This window comes from Bubalus bubalis, chromosome 10, assembly GCF_019923935.1.
Source record: "Bubalus bubalis isolate 160015118507 breed Murrah chromosome 10, NDDB_SH_1, whole genome shotgun sequence".
Lineage (NCBI taxonomy): Eukaryota > Metazoa > Chordata > Mammalia > Artiodactyla > Bovidae > Bubalus > Bubalus bubalis.
This window is the reverse complement of record NC_059166.1, coordinates 14,537,712-14,564,465: the sequence shown is the minus strand read 5'-3', so window position 1 is coordinate 14,564,465 and position 26,754 is coordinate 14,537,712. Positions and strand designations below refer to the sequence as shown.

General features: G+C 40.9%; 1 protein-coding gene across 15 annotated transcripts in view; it reads right to left on the bottom strand.

The window, feature by feature from the left end:
* Positions 1-26,754, bottom strand: part of SYNE1 (spectrin repeat containing nuclear envelope protein 1) — a 494,933-nt gene that overhangs the window by 426,785 nt on the left and 41,394 nt on the right. The gene's annotated exons all lie outside the window — the stretch shown is intronic.

Sequence of the window (26,754 nt, the reverse complement as noted above, 5' to 3'; positions counted from 1 at the left end):
TTCAGTTGCTACAACCTAAGTGTCCATCTGAAAATAACTGGATAAAGAATAGGAGACTAGCAGGCTACAGTCCATGGGGTCTCAAAGAGCTGGACACAACTGAAGCAACTTAGCACACACACACACAGGGGAGAGGGAAGGAGGGAGGGTCAGTATAGGAGCAGGGGAGTAAAAGGAACAAACTATTAGGTAGAAAGTGAGCTACAAAGATACACTGTACCACACAGGGATTATAGCCAATACTGTAGAATAACTATAAATGTAGTGCAACCTTTAAAATTATGAATCACTATATTGTACACCTGTAACTTATATGATATTGTATATCAACTATGCTTAGATTTATAAAAAATTATTTAACAGAGGGAAAAGCAACAGTCAAAGCTGTGGGCAAGATAACGATGCTGGTTTGTTTGAGAATAATGTGTTCCCTCTGCTCACTCTGGAGCAAGCAAGGAGCATGACCTTCCCTTCTATTGTAAGTTCACACTGTCAAGGGCAATTTTACTTCTTTTCAGGAAGAAACAATATCAACATGGAGAAAAAAAAATCCACATTAAAAAATAGCAACAACAAAGAAGTTGTGATAGGAAGGAGGTGAGAAAGGGTCAGAGGAACACAGAGCAGGAAAATATAGATTCAGAGGTAATTTGAGTCCAATCCACCACCTTTCAAATTATATTAAAAGCATGGTTGAAATAGCATTTTTGGCAGTACATTTCCAATTCACGACACTCTAGGATAAGGCTTAGTGGAATTATCAAGAGTGTGGATGCCAAATGGACATCAGGCAGGAAGAGAAACCACAGGCTCATTTTCAGCAAGGTGTCCTTACAGCATCACATCACGTAGAGCTTGGCCTGACTCAAATATTAATTTCACAAACAAATGCAGCTATAAGAGAGACTCTTCATCATTTAAGGTTATAATCTCAGTGGTAGAAAACCAATCTCTTGGATTTTTGTGGCACTGTAAAGTAACCTGTGGTTTACTACACATTATTTTAAATATTAACCAAACCATGCTAACTCTTTTTGCCTTTTCATTGTGTTCATGGACACAAATCTGAGCAAACTCCAGGAGACAGTGAAGGACAGTGAAGCCTGGCGTGCTGCAGTTCAAGGGACTGCAAAGAGTCGGACACGACTGAGCGACGGAACAAAAATGTTAACTCTTCATCAATGGAACAGATTTTCCTTTTCTTTTATAATAAGATAAAAATGTACATTCTTTTGTTGTCCTGAAACTTATGGTTTTCTTTAATACCGAGGACCTTTATCAGTGGATTGTTCTACAAGCCTTAGTGAAGTATATACAACAGGTACTTTGAATGCTTCTGTTGAATTCTTTGTCTCCCTTTTTACCATTCCTCGAAGCAGAAGCAACAGAGAAGAATAAAAGAATATTTTTTCATTGGTCATGATCTTTAGTCTGAAATCTCCTGTTATCCCAGTGTCAGTTATTATAACAGTCACCTTGAATATATAGATATTTCTGCAAAATCCAAGACTTTAGATGTCTTTACTGAATGGTCAGAAACAGCTTCCTTCCTGCTTTCTGGGAAAAAAAAGGAAAAAAGGAGGGAAATCTGACTCTTTTACAAAGATAACCTTGGTTATAGAAAAGAAACATATTGATGAGGAAAGCAAAAGATTCATCTTCACTTCACTTCACTTCAGTCACTCAGTCGTGTCCAACTCTTGCGACCCCATGAATTGCGGCACGCCAGGCCTCCCTGTCCATCACCAACTCCTGGAGTTCACTCAGACTCACGTCCATCGAGTCAGTGATGCCATCCAGCCATCTCACCCTCTGTTGTCCCCTTCTCCTCCTGCCCCCAATCCCTTCCAGCATCAGAGTCTTTTCCAATGAGTCAACTCTTCACATGAGGTGGCCAAAGTACTGGAGTTTCAGCTTCAGCATCAGTCCTTCCAATGAACACCCAGGACTGATCTCCTTTAGAATGGACTGGTTGGATCTCCTTGCAGTCCAAGGGACTCTCAAAAGTCTTCTCCAACACCACAGTTCAAAAGCATCAATTCTTCGGTGCTCAGCTTTCTTCACAGTTCAACTCTCACATCCATACATGACCACTGGAAAAACCATAGCCTTGACTAGACGGACCTTTGTTGGCAAAGTAATGTCTTTGCTTTTCAATATGCTATCTAGGTTCATCTTACCAAGTATTAAAATAAAATAAATAGCTAAATTAATTAAAACATTGTGATACCAGAGAAGGAACAAACCACAGAATGGAATGGGATACATAATCCTGAAAGATACTCTGCTGCTAAGTCTGCTGCTAAGTCGCTTCAGTCATGTCTGACTCTGTGCAACCCCAGAGACGGCAGCCCACCAGGCTCCCCCATCCCTGGGATTCTCCAGGCAAGAACACTGGAGTGGGTTGCCATTTCCTTCTCCAGTGCATGAAAGTGAAAAGTGAAAGTGAAGTCGCTCAGTCGTGTCTGACTCCTAGCGATCCCATGGACTGCAGCCTACCAGGCTCCTCCATCCATGGGATTTTCCAGGCAAGAGTACTGGAGTGGGGTGCCATTGCCTTCTCCAGAAAGACACTCTAGGCTCATTTAAAAATGAGAATAATTACCTAGCCTTCAGGAATGATTACTTAGGTTAAGGGAAAAGTAGAGGGCAAATTAAACAGAAAAATCCACTTACAGCCAAACTTTGCCCCCAGAAATTTACAAATGGGTTAGGGAATTAAAGAAAATAAAATAACTATAACAACTACCTATCAATATCTATGTTTACCAAATGAAGAAACATATTCTAGGTCTAAAAGTAACGATATTCTAGGTCTAAAAAACAAAAAAAAAAAAGTAAAGATATTCTAGGACTAAAAGAAGAGGGAGAGATTTCATTGCATAAAAACAAAAATTGCGCACTCGAGAAAGCATAACCATAATTAAAAGTAAAGAGGAAATATTTGCCAAAAATATAATAGCAAAAATTTTAAATAAAATCAATGGGAAAAAACTTTAAATCCTATTACACTGTTAAGCAAAGATATGAACCAGCTATTCTTGGGCTTCCCTTGTGGCTCAGGTGGTAAAGAATCCACCTGTAATGCAGGAGACCTGGATTCAATCCCTGTGTTGGGAAGATCCCCTGGAGAAGGGAAAGGCTACCCACTCCAGTATCCTGACCTGGAAATTCTATGGACTGTATAGTCCATGGGGTCACAAAGAGTCCGACACAACTGAGCAACTTTCACTTCACATAAACCAGAAATTCACAAAGTGGCTTTTAAAATATGGGAAATAAGGTTTGCGATTACTTGAAAAGTAGAGATTACAACAGTGAGATAAACATGAATTCCAGGGGTAATTTTTAAACAGGAAGATCTTGAGTTGTAAAGAGCTCCTATTTTTGAAAGCTAATATTTTCAATTATTATAATAAAGCTTAAGCAATATTAATAAATTAGCAATTTCTTTCCCATAGTCTCAATATTATGGGAAATCAGTGGTTCTCAAAGTGCCTTCACAGCATCACCTAGGAACTTGTTAGAAATACACACAGTCCAGCTCCAATCCAGACCTATAGAATCAGATCAGCAACCTGGTTTAACAAGACTTCCCCGTGATTCTTATACAGAATCAAGTGTGGGGACAACTTCATGGATCATAATGAAATTCTGTGGCACAGTGTTTTGGATACAGCATGTGTCCAAAATGCCTTGGTCTAAGTTCCAGCATCACCTCTTTTTCTCCACCTTTCAGTTCCTCATCTGTATAATGGAGATAGTAATGCCATCTGCCTCATATGGCTGTTAGGAGGACAGCACAGTGTATGTGTGTGTGTATGCGCTCAGTTGCTTCAGTCATGTCGGACTGTTTGCAACCCTATGGACTGTAGTCCACCAGACTCCGCTAGCCCGCCAGGCTCCTCTGTCCATGGGATTCTTCAGGCAAGAACACGGGAATGGGTTGCCATGTCCTCTTCCAGGGGAACTTCCCAATCCAGGGATCAAACCCAGATCTCTCATATCTCTCCTGCATTGGCAGGCAGGTTCTTTACCACTAGCACCACCTGGGAAGCCCCCAGCACAGTACCCAAAGGATACAAAACAGTGCTTGGCATAGTCTAGCCATATTGTCAAATAAAAATTTAAAAACAAATAACTTTTAAAAGGGAAAAGATCACATTCAAGGTTTTTTAAAATAATAATTCACTATCAAAAATGACAGTAAATTGCATATCTATAATAGAAATGTAGGTTAGTAAGAGAAGTTAGGAAGGATAAGAATAGGAGAAAAAAAAAAGAATATACACAGGCTGCATCCAAAATATTCTCAAATACTCTGACAGTCGAGGGCCACACGTAATTCAAGGAATATCTTAGAGGTAAGCCTAGCAGTGCAAATTCTTATGCTCAGTCTAAAACAATTTGGGAATAGAAAACTCATTATGATGATGGCAAAGATTGTGCTCGCTTTGTTTTCTATGCTAATAAAGCAGCTGTTGGAGACATGGCTTGAAGCCCTACTTTGAAAGATAAATAACCCTTTATTAATTTATAAGTGAGGCAAATATGATCTGAGCCTATCATCAAAATGTGTTTTTAGTGAGTTCAGTCTATTAATTGTCACTCTTCTGATTTACCATTTTGTTACTGAAATAATTTAAAAACAAAAAGTGTAAGTCTAGTAATTGCTTCAGTGTTGTCTAGACCCTGTCTGACAACTCTGCTAAATTCTTCAATTATTTTGTTGTTAACAATAACTAAATAAATTATCATGAAGTCACAGCAAAATAAGTGGAAAATACAGTCTTGCAGTTTCTAGTTTTAGCCACTCTTGCTCAAGACTAAATGAAATAAAAATTCAAGTATTATTTATTACGTTCTCTGTATTGTTCAGGTATTTGATTTTTCAAAATGTTAAAATATCTTTGTTATGCTTTCAAAAATCTTTTGAATACTTGCCTATAAAATGTTGACTCTCTCAGATTTCAAATGTCTGCTCTTCCATCTCTGTGTATAATTTTTTTGTTTGTTTTTTTAGCTCCTTTCATAAGAACAGATTAACCAGGGAGCTAGTTACCTGTGCATTTGGGGTCAAGTAGATGAGGGAGTCATGAGGGCCCACGAAAAATAAGATTGTGGAAGAATGAAGTTGTCAATTTGAACCTCTTGGGGAAGCCCAACCTTAGCATCACTAGGAAATGGATTGAGGCCATATTGAATGTTGAGTGTTTCCTCACAGCAAGAGAAATAGTGCTGGGTCCTTTTCTTCCTTCAAGGCTAACATGTTCGGGATGGGCAGGTCTGCTCCATCTGCTCCCACCAGAAAGTCAGACTCCCAGACTATAATTGTTCCTTCAGTCAAAGACAACTGAAAAAGATGGAATTCATTTCCTCCTACTGTTAGGTAGGAAGTTAGGCATGAGCAAAGAGGCACGGCCTACCTGAAAAAGATTCAAACTGATCTCTTAAACCCCATACCAAACATGCCCCAATGTGGCTCATGAGAGCTACATTACAAAATAACCACAGAGATTCTGTGCCCTAAGCACTGGATACAAACTAGCCAGAGGGACTTCTCCAGCTCCTGCATATGTGCTGGTGATGCACAGCTGTGTCCTCAGTGACCTTAGGCAGCCAAGAGCCTATTAACGGTTCATAAATATTCTATACCTACATGCATTTGATTATAACAGACTGAATTATGGGAAAGACATGCGCAATACAGCCTGTTGTTACATAACTTGGAACTGTCCATGAAAACCATCAGTCCACACTCACGTAGACAAATATGTAAAAGTCCTGTCTTGAAAACCCTGTGTACCTCAACATTCTGGGCCCAGTGCTTCTCTTGGCGTGGCCCACCACTCCCTTGAGGTGTTCTTTCTGTTCTTTCTTCAATAAACTTGTTTTTGCTACAGGTAAGACCTCAGATTCATTTTTATGTCCTTACCAAGAACCAAGGCCCACGAGGAAGGGTCGTCTTTGACTCTCCCTATCGGGTAACACTACAAATTTATAAAGAACTGTCTAGGATATTTCAGTCCCTAGTAGCAAGGAAAGAAACCTTTCCAGTGGTGCCCACATTCCTAAAAAGGAAAACAAACCAACTCCCTCCCCATCAGGCCCGGATCTGGAGGGATTTGAGTGTGATCTCTCTGCCCAGTCTCAGGAAGGGAGGAACAAGGGGATTTTCGTCCCTTTGGTTTGTAAACTAGGAGACGCGAAGGGTCTCACTCAGAAATCAAATTGTTTCTTTAATCTGCTTCTTAATCTGGACTTTTTGGACCCATGTAGGAATACAGAGTTTTTTTTGTTTTTTTTTTTTTCAACTGACAATTTATCTCAGCTATGTGCTCAGAAGCTCAGTCGTGTCTGACTCTTTGTGCCACATGGGCTGTAGCCCACCAGGCTCCTCCAATCATGGGATTTCCCAGGCAAGAATACAGGAATGGGGATTTTCCTGAGCCAGGGATCGAACCCGTGTCTCTTACATCTTCTGCACTGGCAGATGGGTTCTTTACCACTAGTGCCACCTGGGAAGCCCTTATCTCAGCTACCTAGTTGCAATAAATTTAGCCAGCAAGTGTCACCTTACAATGTGTTCAGTTTGGGGGTTCCTCTTAACCCAAGATACTAATGGAAACACATGTGCTTTCTTGTCTTCTGAGATTGCTTAAGAATGGGAAACAAAGTAGTCATTACTATTCTTGCTTTTTTAATAGCCTGGGCAATAAACTCCAGGTTAGAAATGGCACTTTAGAAAAGCAAACCAAAAGAAGAAAGAAAAACACATCACGTAGAAACAAAAAAGGCCCGAGATTTCATAAAGAACGGATCATATACATGTGTGTGTGCATGAATCTTGCAGCATCTGAGGTTAAACGCTATACACATGAAGTCCTTTGGAGGCATTTCATAAGAGCTGCAGTATAAGGGAAGAATATGTATTTAATTTTCATATGTATATACTTTTTTACTCTAACAAAAGAACAAAGCATGTGTGTTCCCTTCTTATGAAAAACAGTGTCATCTAACTTATTTGCAAAATTTGGGACTGTGATTTGTCCACAGGAGGGAAGACGGGAAACAGTTCTTAGACACACAACTGTCTGATTATATCCGTATTTGTCTTGGACCAATTACTATGACAGAAGGGTATTTTCTCTGGTAGAGAGAACATCAGTGCTTTATTTTCTTAAATAATGTGAAAAGGAAAACATAACCTGTGATTCTACTCACTTTTTAATTTGTTTCCTCCTTACTTGCTAGGTGCAACTGACTTGTTATTTTTAATGGATTTTTGAAAAAAATATTCAATGCTAGGCTTTTCTTCATAACAGATTTTTCATAATGCCCTTGTGAAAAGACTATCGTATTTGTAGGTACAATGACAAAACTCTCCTCAGTAACTTCCTGAATAAGGCAGGATGGGGACGGAGGGTACCTTCAAAATCACAATCTTGGACTGGCTTTTTGCTTTAAGCATCTGAGAAGGCAAACAGAAATCGCTATTTTTAAAAATAAAATGTCTACATCCTAAGTGACATTCTTTAAAAGTGTCTGAGTGACATTTCCATTGTCATTACAATACTTAGGATTTTACTGTAATAGACATGACAATTAAGGTCTATTTTTACTAACATAAGGGGCTTCCCTGGTGGCTCAGATGGTAAAGAATCTGCCTGCAACACAGGAGACCCAGGTTCAATCCCTGGAGAAGGGAATGGCTACCCACTCCAGTATTCTCTGGAGAATTCTATGGACAGAGGAGCCTGGCAGGCTACAGTCCATGGGGTCACAAAGAGTCAGACACGAATTAGCAACTAACACTTACTAACATAAAATGAAATTTCTACAAGCCAGTGTTTGTTCATATTTTTGCCAATTTTGTCAATTGATGATCCCTTCTTCTCATTTCCCGGTTAAAGGTGAGGTCCATTAATTATACATATCCACAACACACAGTGATCTACCTAGCTGTTAGAACAATTCAGTTCAGTTGCAGATGACTTGTTTCTTGTAAAACAATTCATTTCATATGCCTTTACAAGAGGAATTGCTCAGACAGGAATGGCTTAAGAACAAATAAACAGAATGAGAGAACTGCTAGAATAAAAGAATTCTAGAATCGAGCACTGTGTATGAGTGAGCTCATGTCTGTGACCTGCCCAGAGTCACAGAACCAGTTAGCCACAGAGAGTCAGAGATGATGCTCTTCACTGACTGATAACCCAGAGCTCTTTCCTCTACAGTCAGAAACATGAGCCGAAGGAAAAGTCTTTCCCTAAGGACAGCTTATTACAAAGCATATTAAACATATTAAAAAGCAGAGACATTACTTTGCCAACAAAGGTCCACCTAGTCAAAGCTATGGTTTGTCCAGTAGTCATGTATGGATGTGAGAGTTGGACTATAAAGAAAGCTGAGTGCTGAAAAATTGATGCTTTGGAACTGTGGTGTTGGAGAAGACTCTTGAGAGTCCCTTGGACTGCAAGGAGATCCCAAAGGAAATCTGTCCTAAATATTCATTGGAAGGACTGATGTTGAAGCTGAAACTCCAATACTTTGGCCACCTGTTGCAAAGAACTGACTGGCTGGAAAAGACCCTGATGCCGGGAAAGATTGAAGGCAGGAGGAGAAGGGGATGACAGAGGATGAGATGGTTGGATGGCATCACCGACTTGATGGAGATGAGCTTAAGCAAGATCCAGGAGTTGGTGATGGACAGGGAAGCCTGGCATGCTGCAGTCCATGGGGTCACAAAGAATCGGACACGATTGAGCAACTGAACTGAAAACTGAAGGACAGCTCGCTTTCTGTCAGGCGTAGAGGAGTTCACTTAAAAAAGGAGCAGAGCAGAGGTAAAGAGAATCAAGTACTGAAATGCCCAAAATTATAAACTAAAACTGATTCTATGATATTTGCTCATTGGTGTTTTGTGTTAAATGGATTCTGTACGTCTTCCAGGTCACCTGGCTTCCTAGGGTAGGCAGGAAGTACACCAGTGAAACCTATCTCAGCCACAGATTCTGAAGCAGGGAGATGTCTTTGGTCTAATAAACACTTCAGGGATGAAAACACCTCCTGGGAAGGGTAGGCATTTTGTCATTCACACCTCACTGGCAATTGCTCTAATTAGACAACACCTTGCTCAGTAGCCTCTGGCAATGAGAAATAAGGGATGGGAAAAAAGAAAGGAATAGTTTTCTAAGGGTGAGGCACTTAGAGGTGGTTTAGGTACCTAAACTAGAGAGAGAGGATGAAAAAGGGGGAACTCCATTTCTCACAGTTCCCCTTCCCTTGCATAGGCCTGAACTATCACTGTCCAGTTTTGAACATGAAAATAAATGTTTGGGAAGTTTTTAGAAAGCTCATTCTCAAAAAATGTTAAGCATGTAATCTTGGGATTTTCACAAATAATAATTTCTCTTTATGAATTTACCTATAAAAACTCATTATCCTAGCGTTCTAATACATGTGTTTGAAAGTCAGGTCAATCATTAAAAAAAAAAAAAAAACTGATTAAGATTAGCAAACTAATTGTGATAATAGCACCCGCTTATCCTAAAATAACATTTATCCCAGAAGGCTAACTTCTATTACTAAGAAACAGAAGGGGTTCATTTTCAAACATGTTTTCAGACTAGCACTAAAGCTCTGTTTCCCCTAACGGAAGCACAGAATATATTTTATTTATTTATTTATTTTTTTGTTGTTGTTGTTTTTATTTTTTATTTTTTTAATTTTATTTTATTTTTAAACTTTACATAATTGTATTAGTTTTGCCAAATATCAAAATGAATCCGCCACAAGTATACATGTGTTCCCCATCCTGAACCCTCCTCCCTCCTCCCTCCCCATACCATCCCTCTGGGTCGTCCCAGTGCACCAGCCCCAAGCATCCAGTATCATGCATCGAACCTGGACTGGCAACTCGTTTCATACATGATATTTTACATGTTTCAATGCCATGCTCCCAAATCTTCCCACCCTCTCCCTCTCCCACAGAGTCCATAAGACTGTTCTATACATCAGTGTCTCTTTTGCTGTCTCGTACACAGGGTTACTGTTACCATCTTTCTAAATTCCATATATATGCGTTAGTATACGGTATTGGTGTTTTTCTTTCTGGCTTACTTCACTCTGTATAATAGGCTGCAGTTTCATCCACCTCATTAGAACTGATTCAAATGTATTCTTTTTAATGGCTGAGTAATACTCCATTGTGTATATGTACCACTGCTTTCTTATCCATTCATCTGCTGATGGACATCTAGGTTGCTTCCATGTCCTGGCTATTATAAACAGTGCTGCGATGAACATTGGGGTACACGTGTCTCTTTCCCTTCTGGTTGCCTCAGTGTGTATGCCCAGCAGTGGGATTGCTGGATCATAAGGCAGTTCTATTTCCAGTTTTTTAAGGAATCTCCACACTGTTCTCCATAGTGGCTGTACTAGTTTGCATTCCCACCAACAGTGTAAGAGGGTTCCCTTTTCTCCACACCCTCTCCAGCATTTATTACTTGTAGACTTTTGGATCGCAGCCATTCTGACTGGCGTGAAATGGTACCTCATAGAGAATATATTTTAAATTTACACACATACACAAATGTAAAACTTTAACAATATTTATTCAAGCTCTGAGTCATCTCTTTACCAGTTACAGCTTCTCAGTAACAAATGACAAGAAGGTCCAGGCATGCAAGAATCTCCTGATTATGACCTGCCAAAGTGGACATGGATACCAGTTTATAACTACAACCTGAGCCACAAAACGGGAAGAATGAAAAAGAGGGACAAATCCACTATGTTTTATATGTCATAGTTACATACATCTTATATATATATATATATATGTGTGTGTGTGTGTGTATATATATATATATATATATATATATTTGTTGATGACATTGGAGAGTGTCAAAAAAATGTGCAGTGTCCCCAAGCTCAGTCTTGCTTGAGAACAGCTCAGATGAGGCTTAGACACACTCCTCATGTGACTCTTATCCAAATGAAGTTTAAAATCCAGTGCATTAGATTCTTAAAATATCTGTATAATTATGTCATTATGTTAATTGCCGGTAATAGTCAAGAGAGCAGTGATATTTTATCCCAAGTGGCTCAGTGGTAAAGAATCCGCCTGCCAATGTAGGAGACTCAGGAGACACAGGTTCAGTATTCCCTGGAGGAGAAAATGGCAACCCACTCCAGTATTCTTGCCTGGGAAATCCCATGGACAGAGGAGCCTGGCGGGCTACAGTCCATGGGGTTGCAGAGTCGGCCAGGACTGAGCACATAACCACACATAGATCAGTCATGATCTAAAATGTCTCTCCACTTTTAAAGTCCAATGTCGTGGGAACAAGCATGATCTTTGGAATCAGAACCACGTAGGTTTCCCACCGTTTATGAGCTGTGTGACCAGAGCAAGTTTCTTAACCTGTCTGGGCATCAGTTTCCTTAGCTTTAAAATGGAGGAAGTAGCAACAGCGACCTCACAGGGTGGCTGAGAGCAACATGTGAGTAAATCAAACAGCAAAGTGCCTGGAACACAATGAGTACTTAATCTATGGTAGACTTATTATTATTGTTATTACCCTACATGTGAGCAACCTGATGTTAGTTTAATCTCTTTAAAAATACCCAGTTTAGACAAAATTTCTCTTATAAGTCCCGCAGCACTATCAGCAGTGTTCTGAGAAACAACTCTTGCATAATCCACCAAATAAGAACAAAGTGGACCTTGACTAATCCACTAACATGCCTGTGCATGCCTTTCTGGTAGCCAGTCAGTCAGCTATGTAATTGTTCCTTCTGTGATTTCTTTTTCCTTTCTTTTTTAAATGTGTACCAACCCATCTTTCTTCACTAATGTTAAATCTAATCTGCTTGCTGTGTGCAGTTGGAGGTATGTATTTCTATTCTATAGCTTTAGGAAATACCCAAAATAAATAAAAATTGTTATGCATATGAGGATTCTCAGGTGGTCCAGAGCAGGCCACAAGTTAGGGTGCCCCAGCTCACACACACCACAGACACAGAATAACTGATTAGTAGGCATTTAAGAGAAACCTACATGCAGGTCAGGAAGCAACAGTTAGAACTGGACATGGAACAACAGACTGGTTCCAAATAGGAAAAGGTGTACATCAAGGCTGTATATTGTCACCCTGCTTATTTAACTTATATGCAGAGTACATCATGAGAAACGCTGGGCTGAAAGAAGCACAAGCTGGAATCAAGATTGCCGGGAGAAATATCAATAACCTCAGATATGCAGATGACACCACCCTTATAGCATAAAGTGAAGAGGAACTGAAAAGCATCTTGATGAAAGTGAAAGAGGAGAGTGAAAAAGTTGGCTCAACATTCAGAAAACGAAGATCATGGCATCTGGTCCCATCACTTCATGAGAAATAGATGGGGAAACAGTGGAAACAGTGTCAGAGTTTGTTTTTGGGGGCTCCAAAATCACTGCAGATGGTGACTGCAGCCATGAAATTAAAAGACGCTTACTCCTTGGAAGGAAAGTTATGACCAATCTAGATAGCATATTCAAAAGCAGAGACATTACTTTGCCAACATAGGTTTGTCTAGTCAAGGCTATGGTTTTTCCAGTGGTCATGTATGGATATAAGAGTTGGACTGTGAAGAAAGCTGAGCGCCGAAGAATTGATGCTTTTGAACTGCGGTGCTGGAGAAGACTCTTGAGAGTCCCTTGGACTGCAAGGAGATCCAATCAGTCCATTCTAAAGGAGATTAGTCCTGGTTATTCTTTGGAAGGACTGATGCTGAAACTGAAACTCCAATACTTTGGCCACCTCGTGTGAAGAGTTGACTCATTGGAAAAGATGCTGGGAGGGATTGGGTGCAGGAGGAGAAGGGGACGACAGAGGATGAGATGGCTGGATAGCATCACTGACTCGATGGACGTGAGTTTGGGTGAACTCCGGGAGTTGGCGATGGACAGGGAGACCTGGCGTGCTGTGATTCATGGGGTCACAAAGAGTCGGACACGACTGAGCGACTGAACTGAACTGAATGGCAGAAATATTAGCACATACACTAGTCTTGATTTTTGAGTTCTGTTAGGCAGAGGACAAAACTTTTCTATAGATTATGTTATTTTTGTTTGTTTCAATCAATTAATTTCCAAGAGTTCATTATATGCTAAGTTCTTGATGACTAATCCTTTGTAACTTGGTATGCTCATGCTTCTACACCTAGTCATTTCTCCATGAAAATAACTTCAAAGGTATTTAAATTTGTCAGAGCTAACTAAAGAATCATTACTACAAAATGGAGGTTATCCCCAAAAGACACAGGTATTTCCAAGTACACAGAGACAAACAGACCAAAGGGCTTTCAAAACTTCAACTAGAGGGACCTCCCTGGTGGTCCAGTGGCTAAAACTCCAAGTTTCCAATGCAGAGGGGCCCAGGTTCAATCACTAGTCAGGGAACTAGATCTGACATGCCACACCTAAGCTCTGGTGCAGCCAAATGAATAAATAAAATTAAATAAATGTCTAAAAAAACTTTGATTGGATACTTTGCATCATAACAGGTATAAAAATAGATGGTCAGATTCTTGACCTTCCTATCAAAATGAACTAGAGGAACTGCAGAAATTATCTTATTGTCTCCCAAAGCTGACCGTCAAATAATCAGTGAGAAAATCTGGGTTTGTCTCTGGGATTCCCCAAATCTAATTCCCATTTAGTCCAATTATATTAAAGACTAATGGATAACACTCAAAGCAAGCAGAGGAAATGGAGATAAAATTTAACTTAATAATTGAGCATTAACAAAAGATTTATGGCAAACAGATTGTGAGCAATGCAAATATGTTTTACACTAATCATTTTCATACAAGAAAGGCTTTTAAAAACAAATTGAGGATACATAAAATGCCAGCTTTAAACTGTCAATCATCACTTTGCATACATTAAAAAAGTATTCTCTTGTCTTTAAATTAAATCAAGCATTGACTAAGATTGGAGAAGAAAACGGCAACCCACTCCAGTACTCTTGCCTAGAAAATCCCATGGACGGAGGAGCTTGGTGCAGGCTGCTGTCCATGGGGTCACAAAGAGTCGGGCAAGACTGAGCGACTTCACTTTCACTTTCACTTGACTAAGATGGCTATTCACAATCATAGGGGATAATGAAATGCTTTCTTTTCTTTTTTTTTTTTTTTGAGAATAAAACCTGTTGCAAGTGGTTCAATAATAGGAAGGATTTTTTTTTTCATGTATTTATTTTTAATTGGAAGATAACAGCTTTGCAATTTGTGTTGGTTTCTGCCATTCATCAACATGAATCAGCCATACATATGTCCCCTCCCTCTTGGACCTCCTTCCCACCTCCCACCCCATCCTACCTCTCTAGGTTGTCACAAAGTACTGGTTTGAGCTCCCTGAGTCATACATCAAATATCCACTGGCTATCTATTTTACATATGGTAATGTATATGTTCATTAATAGGAAGGATTTTCTTGGGAGCTGTAAGGGATGTTAGAAAAGTCACACAGCTAAGCTGGAATCCCATGTCTGCAGGCAGAAACATGGGCACAACCACACACATTTTGAGAAAGGCGGTGTATGCTGCTGCTAGTAAAGGAAATTCATCAAGATCCATGCAAACGGCTGAGTCTAAAAATGACATGGTTGTGATATTTTAGATCACAATCATTTTCTAACACTGAAATGTTTCATTATGACAATTTTTCAGACCAGCTTTAGAGTGAAGAACTCCAGTCATTGGTATCACATCTCATTCTTACAGATGTGAGTGGCTTGTTTTTTTTTTTTTTTTTTTGGTTTCACAAAGCAATAGGGTGATATATATATATATATATATATATAATTTACTTTTTTTTTTAACACTGTACAGTATCCACTTACAAGAAGACTAGTTGGCCTCACATAGACAGCAAACAACTGAAACAAACAGTTCTTGGAATAAGCCCCACTTTTTCTTTCCCTTCTTGCATTTTCCTTCCCTGAATATACTAACTAGAATGTAACACAGGGTTGGTGTGGCTGTGGGTACACATATGTGTGTCTGTGTATGCCTGTGTATTTGTAAAGTGTCATCCTTTCTATTACACATAGACAGCAGAAACAGTTATTCGCTATCATCAGCAGCAAAACCATAGCAAACTTTTTTTTCATACTTATTTTATCGTATTTCCCTTTTCTGGCCATGCTGCACAGCACGTGGAATTTTAGTTTCCCAACCAGGGATTGAACCCCTGTCCTCTGCAGTGGAAGGGCAGCGTCTTAACCATTGGATGGTTAGGGAAGTCCCAGAGTTTCTTAGTCTTCATTTCCAATATTCTGACTTTGATTTCACGGTTCCCTACTTTGAAGGTTTGAGGCTGGTCAGCCCTGAGAAGTCTATAGCCTTGCTTTCCGACTAATTTTCAAAATGAATAATTTTGACCTCTAAGCACTATGAATAGATCTCTTCTATAAAATGTATGTATTATTCATAAAACAATATTTTATGTCACTGTCACTACTAATCGCACGAACATTTTTAAACAGTAAGGGGCACATTTTATTTCTAGGTTATCCACTTAAAACCCTCTGAAGTCTTTAGAGATGGGTATTATTTAATATTCTGATTTGTTTCAGAAGACATTTGACTGCACGTGCCTAAAACTGAGAAATGTAAATGTACAAGTATAACAATGCTTCCTGGCCGCTTCTCACTAAATAGGCTCCATTGGCTGAAATTTAGTAACATAAGAATATTCTCTTTTTTCACCATTTTGAGGAGGATTGCATCTTCTGAATAAGACAACAGCATTTCTAATCCTCCATGCTCTTGCAGAACCTTGCTACTACTACTCCATGAGGAGGTAAAGAGTACTTTTCCTCCCTGGGACAGTGGGAGGGCCTATAGGACCTTCTCTGACAAAGAGGAGGGCTTCCCTGGTGGCTTAGACAGTGAAGAATCTGCCCGCAATACAGGAGACCTGGGTTCGATCCCTGGGTCAGGAAGATCCCCTGGACGAGGGAATGACTACCCGGTGACAAACAGGATGTATCTGGAGGGATGCCCTGTGACTTCTGTGTCTGGGTCTTAGAGGCAAAAAGGTTTTTCCCTGGCGCTCTCTCTCTCCTGCCCTTGGAACCCAGGCCCTATATTCAGAGGTTGATCAGGCCACATGCAGAAGCCACAGGCAGGTGCTCCAGCTAAAGTCTCAGCCAAGAGCCAACCAGCTGCCAGATGTGCTCAGAGAGCTTCGTGATGGGTCCAACCTCCAGGTTTCAAGTCTTCTGGCTGAAGACCCAGACATGGTGAAGGACAGACAGGCCATCCCTCCCAAGGCCTGTCCAAATTCCTAATCGACCAAGTGCCTGGGCATAATGTTCTCTGCTATGAAGCTTCTGTAGCCTGTTACAGAGCCACGGATAACTAGGATGCCCGTGTGTGTAGCGTTCAGCATGTGCGAAAGGCTATTTGGCACCTAACTCAGGGCATGCATTAACATCTATGTCACTTTTCTCTTGGCTGTTTAAACAATGTGTCACTTTCTTCATTGATCAGTTTCTCTTCACTTGGTAAGGTTGACTAAAATCTACCCTTGCAAAGCCAGTCACAAAGGAAGTGTTTGAAAAGCTGTCCCAGGAGGCCTCAGGAGCCACTGATGGGTGAACCCAAGGGTGCAAAGAATCGCCTGCCTGAGACTGTCCCCCAAGTGGCGCTTGCAATGAATTGAATTCCTGTCTAGCTGCCGATGGGCCTAGTGATGTAGCACTTTTGGGCACACAGGGACAGGGCAGGGAGAGCCTGAGAGGGCTCTTCCATGAGCGACCATGTTCAACCAGTGCCTCCAGCTGACTGAATTCCCAGTTGGTCCTCCAAGAGAGAGGCTAGATCCCTGCAGGCATCTCTGAGCCTGCAAGAGATCGTGCCATTCCACAAACACTTCTGAGTGCTCACTGCATCTTAAGAGGAGCTAGGGCAACGTCAGGGCAGGAAATGATCGTGTAAACACATGGGCACAGCGTGATGAGTCCCAAAATCAAGCCTCTCTCCCGGCCCCAGTTCTCAAACTCAGTCACCTTTGACAGCTTTCATTCCTTCTGTCCGCAGGCCACTCCCATTTCATTTGTAGTTCAAACACCTCCTCACTTTCTCTCAGTGTTTCTTAACAGGGCACAGTGTCCACCAGCCTAAGCCTCATTTGGGGTCCCTGTGGATATCAAGACCACAGGGCCACTTCAGACTCACCGAATCAGAATCACTGCCTGGGTGTAGATGTGCATAGGTGCTGCAGCTGATTCTCATGTATCTCTTCCAGTCTTCCCTGATTCCCCCTCTTTGCTGTCTGCGTCACACTACTCACTAACACAAGATTAATTTTTCAGAGCATATCTCTTGACAACATCATTCCCCTGCCACCTTAAAATGGGTTACCACTGCTTAGCAGGGTTCGTACTTCATATCCCAGGACTCAAAGCTTTTTCCAACCTGGCCTCAACCTACTTTCTGGTCAGGTCACCAATAACCCACACAGAGCTGGTTGCACTGCACTGCGGCTTCCTTCTGCCAATCTGTACCCGCTCCACACTTTCTGAATACAGACTGGGCTTGTCTTTCTGGCTGCCTGCTGACTCCATCTTTTTTCAAGTTGGCTCTGCCACTTTGGACACCTCCAGGCAATGGCACCCCACTCCAGTACTCTTGCCTGGAAAATCCCATGGACGGAGGAGCCTGGTAGGCTGCAGTCCATGGGGTCGCTAAGAGTCGGACACGACTGAGTGACTTCACTTTCACTTTTCATTTTCATGCATTGGAGGAGGAAATGGCAACCCACTCCAGTGTTCTTGCCTGGAGAATCCCAGGGACGGGGAGCCTGGTGGGCTGCCGTCTATGGGGTCGCACAGAGTCGGACATGACTGAAGTGACTTAGCAGTAGCAGTAGCAGCTTCTCTGTTGCACCTGGTAAAACTCCTCTTCTTCAGCTCCAAGTTCAAAGGCAAGCTCTCCCATGATACCACACCTGGGCATTCTCTTTCCTTTTCTCAAAATCTGTAGCACCTTGTCTTAAATACTTTCATAGTAGGTCTCACATCCTTCTTTGTATTAATAACATCAACACTAACCTATTCTTCCACATTAGCTAGCCCTGCTCACTCCATAGAAGTGCTTAAAGATCTTTGCATGTGTGTGTGTGTGTGTACAGACACACATACACAGACTGCTAAATTTAAAAAGAAAGATCAAATTTATAATTTATGATGGTCCTGACAGCTGCAAATATGAAGTTATCTCAGCAGGAAATTCAAAAGGAAATCATGTTATATCACCTTGTGATAATTTATTCTATTAATGTCTAGCTTCAAAGAGCTTTTGAAATGTAAATGGCTATCTTGACTCATAAATAATATAACACAAAATGTAATTTAAAGTTGGAATCAGTCTAAAAAGATACTTTTATTTATTAATTTCTAGAAAATTATACTTCTTTTCTTGACAAACTATGACTCATCATATAAATACTTTAATAACCCCAAATACAAAGGTTATGCTTTCCTTTTTGCACAAGTACACCTACATCAGTTCCTTGCACTTCAAACATGACTGGCCACTTATATTGCTGCCTTTTCAACATTTGCTGACAGTCATAATTCTGCAGTGCAAATGTATTTCATTATTTCCAAACACTTTGTGGGAGGTGGAATCATTCAATATTTTAAATGTTTTTAACCAGATCATTATATCTAGATTTGTTTTGCTCTAAATACGGACAAAATCATGGAGGGCTATAAAAATTTAATTAGTACTTTCATTAGAGTAGAAGACTTTTGAAGTGTTACAAATCTTATCATACATTTTATAACTATTTTATTGATAACAATAAATAAGTCATGCCCCAGTGGCTCAGTGGATAAAGACTCCGTGTGCAATGCAGGAGACGTGGGTTGGATCTCTGGTTGGGATGATTTGCCAGAGGAAGAAATGATAAGCTACTCGTGTATTCTTGCCTGGGAAATCCCATGGACTGAGGAGCTTGGTGGGCTACAATCCAAAGAGTCATAAAGAGTCAGACATGACTGAGTGACTACACATGAATGCTAGTAATGCATTTACCAATCTAAAAGTTATTTTTCACTAAAAAGGAATATATTAAAATTTATTATGAATTATCTGTATTTAAATTCTAAATAGTGGTCCTCAGTAGAGAACCAGAATGAGCCAGGGCTTCCAGTACATCATGGTCTCATGGTCATATCCTAGAATCAAGGAAGCTTAGAGGGGATGAGTCTGTAGGACCATCACAACTGACATTATTTCTCATGGCCCCAAGCCATAGATACAGACTTGTGACATTTCTTTGTTGTTCAGTTGCTAAGTTGTGTCTGACTCTTTGGGACTCCATGGACTGCAGCACACCAGGCTTCCCTGTCCTTCACCATCTCCTGGAGTTTGCTCAAACTCGTGTCCATTGAGTCAATGATGCCATACAACCATTTCATCCTGTCACCCTCTTCTCCTCCCGCCCTCAATCTTTCCCAGCATCAGGGTCTTTTCCAATGAGTGGTCTCTTTGCATCAGTGGCCAAAGTATTGGAGCTTCAGCTTCAGCATCAGTCCTCCCAATAAATATTCAGGGTTGATTTCCTTTAAGACTGACTGGTTTGATCTCTTTGCTGTCCAAGGGACTTTCTACCATTACTAGTTGAATAACCTTGAGCAAGTTCCCTAACTGCTATAAGTCTCCATTTCCTTAATTCTAAAATGATAATAATAGTGCCCCCCAGCTTCCTAAGGTTATTGTGAGGGTTGTGTAGAATAATATGAAATCTATAAGTATTATATACTTTATCTACAACAATCCCAATATGTGGTCTTAAAGCCTATATCAGAAAATTTGGGGAACCAGGGAATTCTGGACCTCAGAGGCTAAGAAACAGGCTATATCTATTTTTACAGGTTCCAGAAATCTTCTTCTTTCAAATCCCAACTACCAGCCTCCAACCCTAGGACACAGAGAGCCTTCCAGTCTAGAATCCGTGATTCGTGCTCTTCTCACGGAAGATGGTGGTTATTGAAACCTGCACAGCTCTTGCAGGAGAGCACTAGGTCCTATTTGCCATTTGTTCCTCTCCATGACTGAATTTATTAGGTTCTTTCTCGAGAGCAGACATGGATGGATTAGACAATGTATGAGCCCTGGGGCAAAGAGTGAAGACACAGGAATGGACTGGAGGTCAGGTGTCATCAAGAACATATTTCCACTACTCAAAACTTCCTTGAAAATAGACATGACCACTTAACGAAGGAGAAAAACAGAAAACATGCTCCGTGTACGGGAATAAAAGCAGGGATGAAAAAGAAAGAAAACCTAATGTCTTATTTTTCTCAGTAAAAGCAAAACCCACGAATTTTCCAGCTGAGCAACTGATAACCTGTTAGGCTGAACCAGGTGAAACTGCTAATTTTGTGGATCTAAAACAGTCAAATGAAGGCAACTTCATAGGCTGATATACTTAGCCTGTGCTAGCCATCTCCTATGAAAATTGCATCTCTTTAGGCCTAGAGTCATCCTCGGAGGTGAGATGCCCACACTAAGAGGTAAGTGGACACTGAGACGGACTGAGAGAAGCACAGGCTCTGGACTCCCATCTCATTCTTCCCAGACTCAGTCCTGAGCCAGGAAAAGCCTGGCAGAGCCACCAAGACCATTCGGACCAACGTTCATTCTCTTTCTCCCAATCCTTTCAGGTTCAACGTAAATTCAGGCTAACTTACTTAGGTGCCCATCTAATGCAATAGCTGATGTTTACTGAACATGCTGATTGCTGTTCTGGGCAGTTGACACTTGATAAACATTTAATCCTCACAATAAATCAAGAAGCCTATCCTTTTCACGATATACATGTTATACAGGAGCAAACAAAGGTAGAGAGAAGTTACGTGACTGGTCCAAGGTTGCACAGCTAGGATGCAGAGGAGAGAATCACGTTCCAGCAGGAGGCCCACAGAGCCATTTTCTCAGTGAAAGTATAAATTTAAAATCCCACAGATAACACACTAGATTTCTCCACCAGAGGACAAGGCAGGCCCATGTGCTTTAGATTTTTTGTAGTACATAATAGGGAACTAGGCCTGATTCAAACAAACAAACAAACAGGAGTAATACAGTACAATCGTATAATGGCCACAGACTGTGTAATTGACATACAGAAGTACAAATAAAAGCACTCTATTAAAAATGCCCTAAAGCTATATTCTGCCAACCACTTTTTCTGTGTGAAGCTGTGTGATGGATGCACATGTGTATAGGACAGCATGACTGCCTAAGAATTATGAACATAAGCTCTAAAGCCAGACTGCCTGGTTTTAAATTCTGGCTCTGGCATTCACCAGCTTTCAGATTTTGGGCAAATTATTAAACTCTATATCTCAATATCTTCATGGCTAAACTGTGAATGTGTTAATAAAAGTTTTCTTTGGGGTGGTTTTAAGGTTGTTGTGAGATTTAAATAAGATTACCCATATGAGGCACTTACAACAGTGCTTGGTATGAAGTTTCAATAAAGGCAGTGAGAGAGAGGAAGGAAAATGAGACCACAGATAAAATCATATTATACTTGACCTAACTTTTTCTACTTAATTTATCTTGATGCCAATGAATATTAACAGCTTCTTGGTTAGCCTCACAATTTTAATAAACTGTTAAATATGGGTGCTAAGTTGCTTCAGTTGTATCCAACTCTTTGTGATCCAATGGACTGTAGCCCAGCAGGCTCCTCTGTCCATGGGATTCTCCAGGCAAGAATACTGGAATGGGTTGCCATGCCCTCTTCAAGGGGATCCTCCCAACCCAGGGATTGACCCACATCTCTTATGTCTCTTACATTGGTAGGTGGGTTCTTTACCACTAGTACCACCACAATGTAATATTTATATGGGCTTCCCTGGTGGCTCAGGTGGTAAAGAATCAGCCTGCAATGCAGGAAACCTAGGTTCAATCCCTAGGTTGGGAATATCCCCTGGAGAAGAGAATGGCTACGCATTCCAGTATTCTTACCTGAAGAATCCCATAGGCAGAGGAGTCTGGAGGGCTATAGCCCGCGGGATTGCAAAAAGTTGGACACGACTGAGCAACTAACACTTTTACTTTCTTTCAATATTTATATATGCTCACACACTCTTAACATATGTAGAGATTACTTTGGGGATAAAAGTACATACACTTTCACAACTTCACATTACATCAAAACAAATCTTCCTCATTTTTAAAATAGATTCATGATATTTCATGGTATGGATACATTTTACTATTTATAAGGAGCTCCCTATGGGAGAAATTAGGATGTATAAATGTATATATTAGGATACATATATATTAGGATATATATATATATATATAGCAAAAATTCCATAATCATCAAGTCTGTAATATAGCTTTGCATACAAGTATGTGTAGATCCAGGGGATGAAATCCTAGAAGCAAAATTGCTGATTGGATGTTTTAATGCATCTTTACTTGGAGGTGTGTTGCCTAAGTGCGGATATTTCTCTTCTGTTTTTAATTGACACTTTTATTTATTTATGGCTGCGCTGGGTCTTCGTTGTCGCGCAGTCTTCTCTCTAATGCAGCAAGCAGCGGCTACTGTTTAGTTGTGGTATGCGGGCTTCTCACTGCGGAGGCTTCTCTTGTTGCAGAGCGCAGGCTCTGGGGCATGCGTGCAAGCTTCAGTAGTTGCGACACCTGGGCTCAAGAGTTGCAGCTCCCAGACTCTAGAGCACAAGTTCAGTAGTTGCAGCACACAGGCTTAGCTGCTCCTCGGCACGTGGGATCTTCCCAGACCTGGGATTGAACCCGTGACTCCTGCATTGGCGAGCGGATTCTTCACCACTGAGCCAGCAGGAAGGCCTCATCACTTACTTTTATAAAAGATGCCTACTTTAAAAAAAATTTTAAGATTTATTAATTTTGCCTGTGCTGCTGCTTCTTGCTATGCACAGGCTTTCTCTGACTACTCTCAGTGGGGGTTACTCTCTAGTTGTGGTGCCTTCTCATTGCAGCAGCTTCTCTTGTTGTGGAGCATAAACTCGAGGCACCCGGGCTCAGCAGCTGCATCCAACAGGCTTAGTTGCTCCACAGTAGATAGAATCTTCCTGGACCAGGGATTGAACCCCTATCCCTTGCATTGGCAAGTGGATTCTTAACAAGTAGACCACCAGGGAGCCCAGTGCCTACTTCTTAAGAGGCCCATGCCTTGCTTGAGCTCTGGATAAGTGTGTGTTGGTTCTCAAAGTCCTTCTCAATGTTCCAAATGTCACTATTCTGGCTGATATTTTGGGGGGGGCGGGGGGTAGGGTTGGATTATGACTAGTATTTTCAAGGTTATTAAAGTTAACATTTTTCCCATTGTTTTTACATTCTTTTTTGTTGCCTTTGGTAAGTCTCAGGGAGAGATGTAAAAAAGAATCCTTCTTCACAGTCTTTTACCAGAACACCTACACTATTATTCTCAAGGCTGCCCAATGTTGCATTGAATGGCTGTATTTTATAAGATATTTAGGTTGTTTCAAATTTTCACGGTGATAGATATTATTGAAAAGAAGGAGCATTTCAAAAGACCAGGATGAGAGAAGATCCAATTCAGTTACACCAAATAAAGACTGGCAGAAAAGCAGAGGATGCCTGAAAAATAATGCAAAAGGTACTAACTGGTGCTACTTTTAAGGGGTAAGCTATTCAGGCAGAAAGGAGCATAAAGGGAACTTTATGCCTTGGGCAAGTTCCTCTTGTTTAATATCTTCTTCTTTTTTCCTCCCCACATCCTCTCTCATACAAGATCTGCTGTGGCAATATTGCTGTGAGATTAGAAGGCCTCTCTCAATCAACGTGTAAGATGCTAAGTTACCAGGGCTCCATTAGCAATTACAGAAATGTTTTTTAGGTTAGACTTACCATCTGGAAGAAATTCCTTTTATGCCACATGGAGCTCAGCTCCCATAAATTATGATTATGGGGACACTGCAGCAATTTAGAGTCACCCTGAATAAAAGAAGCAAACTAATTTGGGTTTGCCTGTGTTGTTTTGTTTAGGACTAATGATAGCAACCAGTCAGTCTTAAGGGAAGTCAACCCTGAATACTCGTTGGAAGGACTGATGCTGAAGCTGAAGCTCCAGTGTTTTGGTCATCTGGTGCGAACAGCTGACTCATTGGAAAAGTCCCTGATGCTGGGAAAGATTGAAGGCAGAAGGAAAGAGGGCATCAGAGGACGAGATGGCTGGATGGCGTCACCAATGCAATGGATGTAAACTTGGGCTAACCTCGCGAGATGGCAAGGGACAGAGAGGCATGGTGTGCTGCAGTCCATAGGGTTGCAAAGGGTCGGACACGCCTGGGTGACTGAACAACAACAACGATAGCAATGTTTTACTGGTCACCTATCTTAAATGCAAGTTCAGTTCAGTTCAGTCGCTCAGTTGTGTCTGACTCTTTGCGACCCCATGGACCACAGCACGCCAGGCTTCCCTGTCCATCACCAACTCCCAGAGTTTACCCAAACTCATGTCCATTGAGTCAGTGATGCCATCCAACCATCTCATCCTCTGTCATCCCCTTCTCCTCCTGCCTTTAATCTTTCCCAGCATCAGGGTCTTTTCAAATGAGTCAGCTCTTTGCATCAGGTGGCCAAAGTATTGGAGTTTCAGTTTCAACATCAGTCTTTCCAATGAACACTCAGGACTGATCTCCTTTAGGATGGGCTGGAAATGCAAATGCCACAACAATTTTTAAATGCTTCACTTTAATCCTTTAACGACCTACAGACAACCAGTCTAGTTGGCTGTCAAGACTCTGTGACTCCAACTATCCACCCACTGCTTTAGATATAGATGCTTCAAGCCAGATTGAGTGCTAAAGGCAGAGAGCAGAGAAGAAAACATCAGTTTCAGCAATAAAAATCACAGGAACTTTTCAATAACTGCTATGTTGAGACTCTGCACTGAGAAATAAAAGCAAAGAAATGTATCATATGATCTGTTCCTTGAAGAGTCTTCCACTGGTGGCACTAGGGGTAAAGAACCTGCCTGACAATGCAAGAGATGTAAGAGATGCAGGTTCAATCCCTGGGCTGGGAAGATCCCCTGGAGGAGGAGATGGCAACCCACTCAAGTAGTCTTACCTGAAGAATCCCACGGACAGAGAAGCCTGGCGGGCTACAGTCCATAGCGTGGCAAAGAGTCAGACACGACTGAAGGGACTTAGCATAAGCACCACTGCACCAGATTAAATAGGTCACTTCCATATAAATGACTATTTACAATACATAAAATATTCTAAAACTGAAATGATCTATGGCATAGTATCACACAGAAAACCGGGAGCTATTCTATAGGTTCTCTTGTTTGAATTGCTTTATGGCTTCACTCTCTGAGTTGATACAAATTGGACTGCCAGTAAGAATCCTGACCAGTGGTTGACAGGGTTGGAGGGCAAGCAAGGTCAAGATGAGACTTGAGGAAGGAAAAAGCATCCTCTCAGGGGGTCATTACAGATGGTATTGATGATGGAGGTGGGGAGAGTGGGTTATAGCAGACCGACCAGAGTATCAGCCGAGCTCCTGGACAACATGCGGGCCTTGGCTTCCTCCTGCTGCAGTTCTGGTAAATTTTAGGGGGGTCAGGGGAGATACGCAGGCAAGTTTTAAACAAGCTCCCTCCCTACTCTGCATCCACATAGGCCTGGGGCAGGGTGGGGGGCATTGTCCTGTTAAGATTCCTCCAGCTGGGCCCCTGGAAGGGTGGCCACCTTTAAGAACATCTGAGACGGCCGACATCCTTCTACAGCCACATAGTAAACAGAGTTACTCAGCTATTCTAATAGACAGCGAAAGCAAAACTGGGAAAGCCCAGAGTTTTTAAATGTTTCAATTTCAGTCCTCTTTAAGAGATATTTGGAATATTTTATAGCCATTCTGTGGTGTTATTGAAGGAAGATGTAATAAAGAGATGGTTTATTAATAGCTTTAGTATTCTAAAAAAAGGCAACTAGTAATCTCAGAAAACCATTTCCTATCAGGAAATTTAATATAAATCTAGCTGATTTCAAATTCTTAGCTTTTACGGGCTTTAAATAAAAACCCATTAATATGAAAACTTTTCATCCTCTTACTAGAAAATCAATCACAGAAATGAATTTGGGTATCAAATGGATCTAAACAGACAGAGGTGCATGATATAAATTATAATTTGAAAGGTACAAAAATAGAACCGAAGGGGGACTTTTTGTCGGAGAAGTCTGCAGTCAACATTTTATCCACCAATTCAGATTGCTATTAATTTTTGACAGCTTTGAGTCAAACAAGAATCATGTTCCCAACCCTAAGGGATGTCAGGGGGACAGCAAAGGGCCGGTGTGACAATCCAGTGTGGTTTTCCTAACTAAACATGAAGTACAGTTATTCACCTGGAACATTAACTCAAAATAGAATAAAGGGCTTAGCAAATCTTAATTGAATCCATTATTTTTTCCCTTGCACAATCTTTCATATTTAAACAGTTTGCTTGCTAGTTTGAACCTACAGTCTTTATATACAAAAGTATATTTCACTTAACATGGGAATGAGAACTAATAAATTTTATTTTTTATCACCAATAAATTTGCAAATTGTGTTCATTTTAAAATAGTCACCTGACGATATTACAAGCAAGATCTAAGATTGCAAGAAAACTCAAGAAACTGATGGGGCAAATCCATCCGTTCCAAATAGGTCATAGCACAT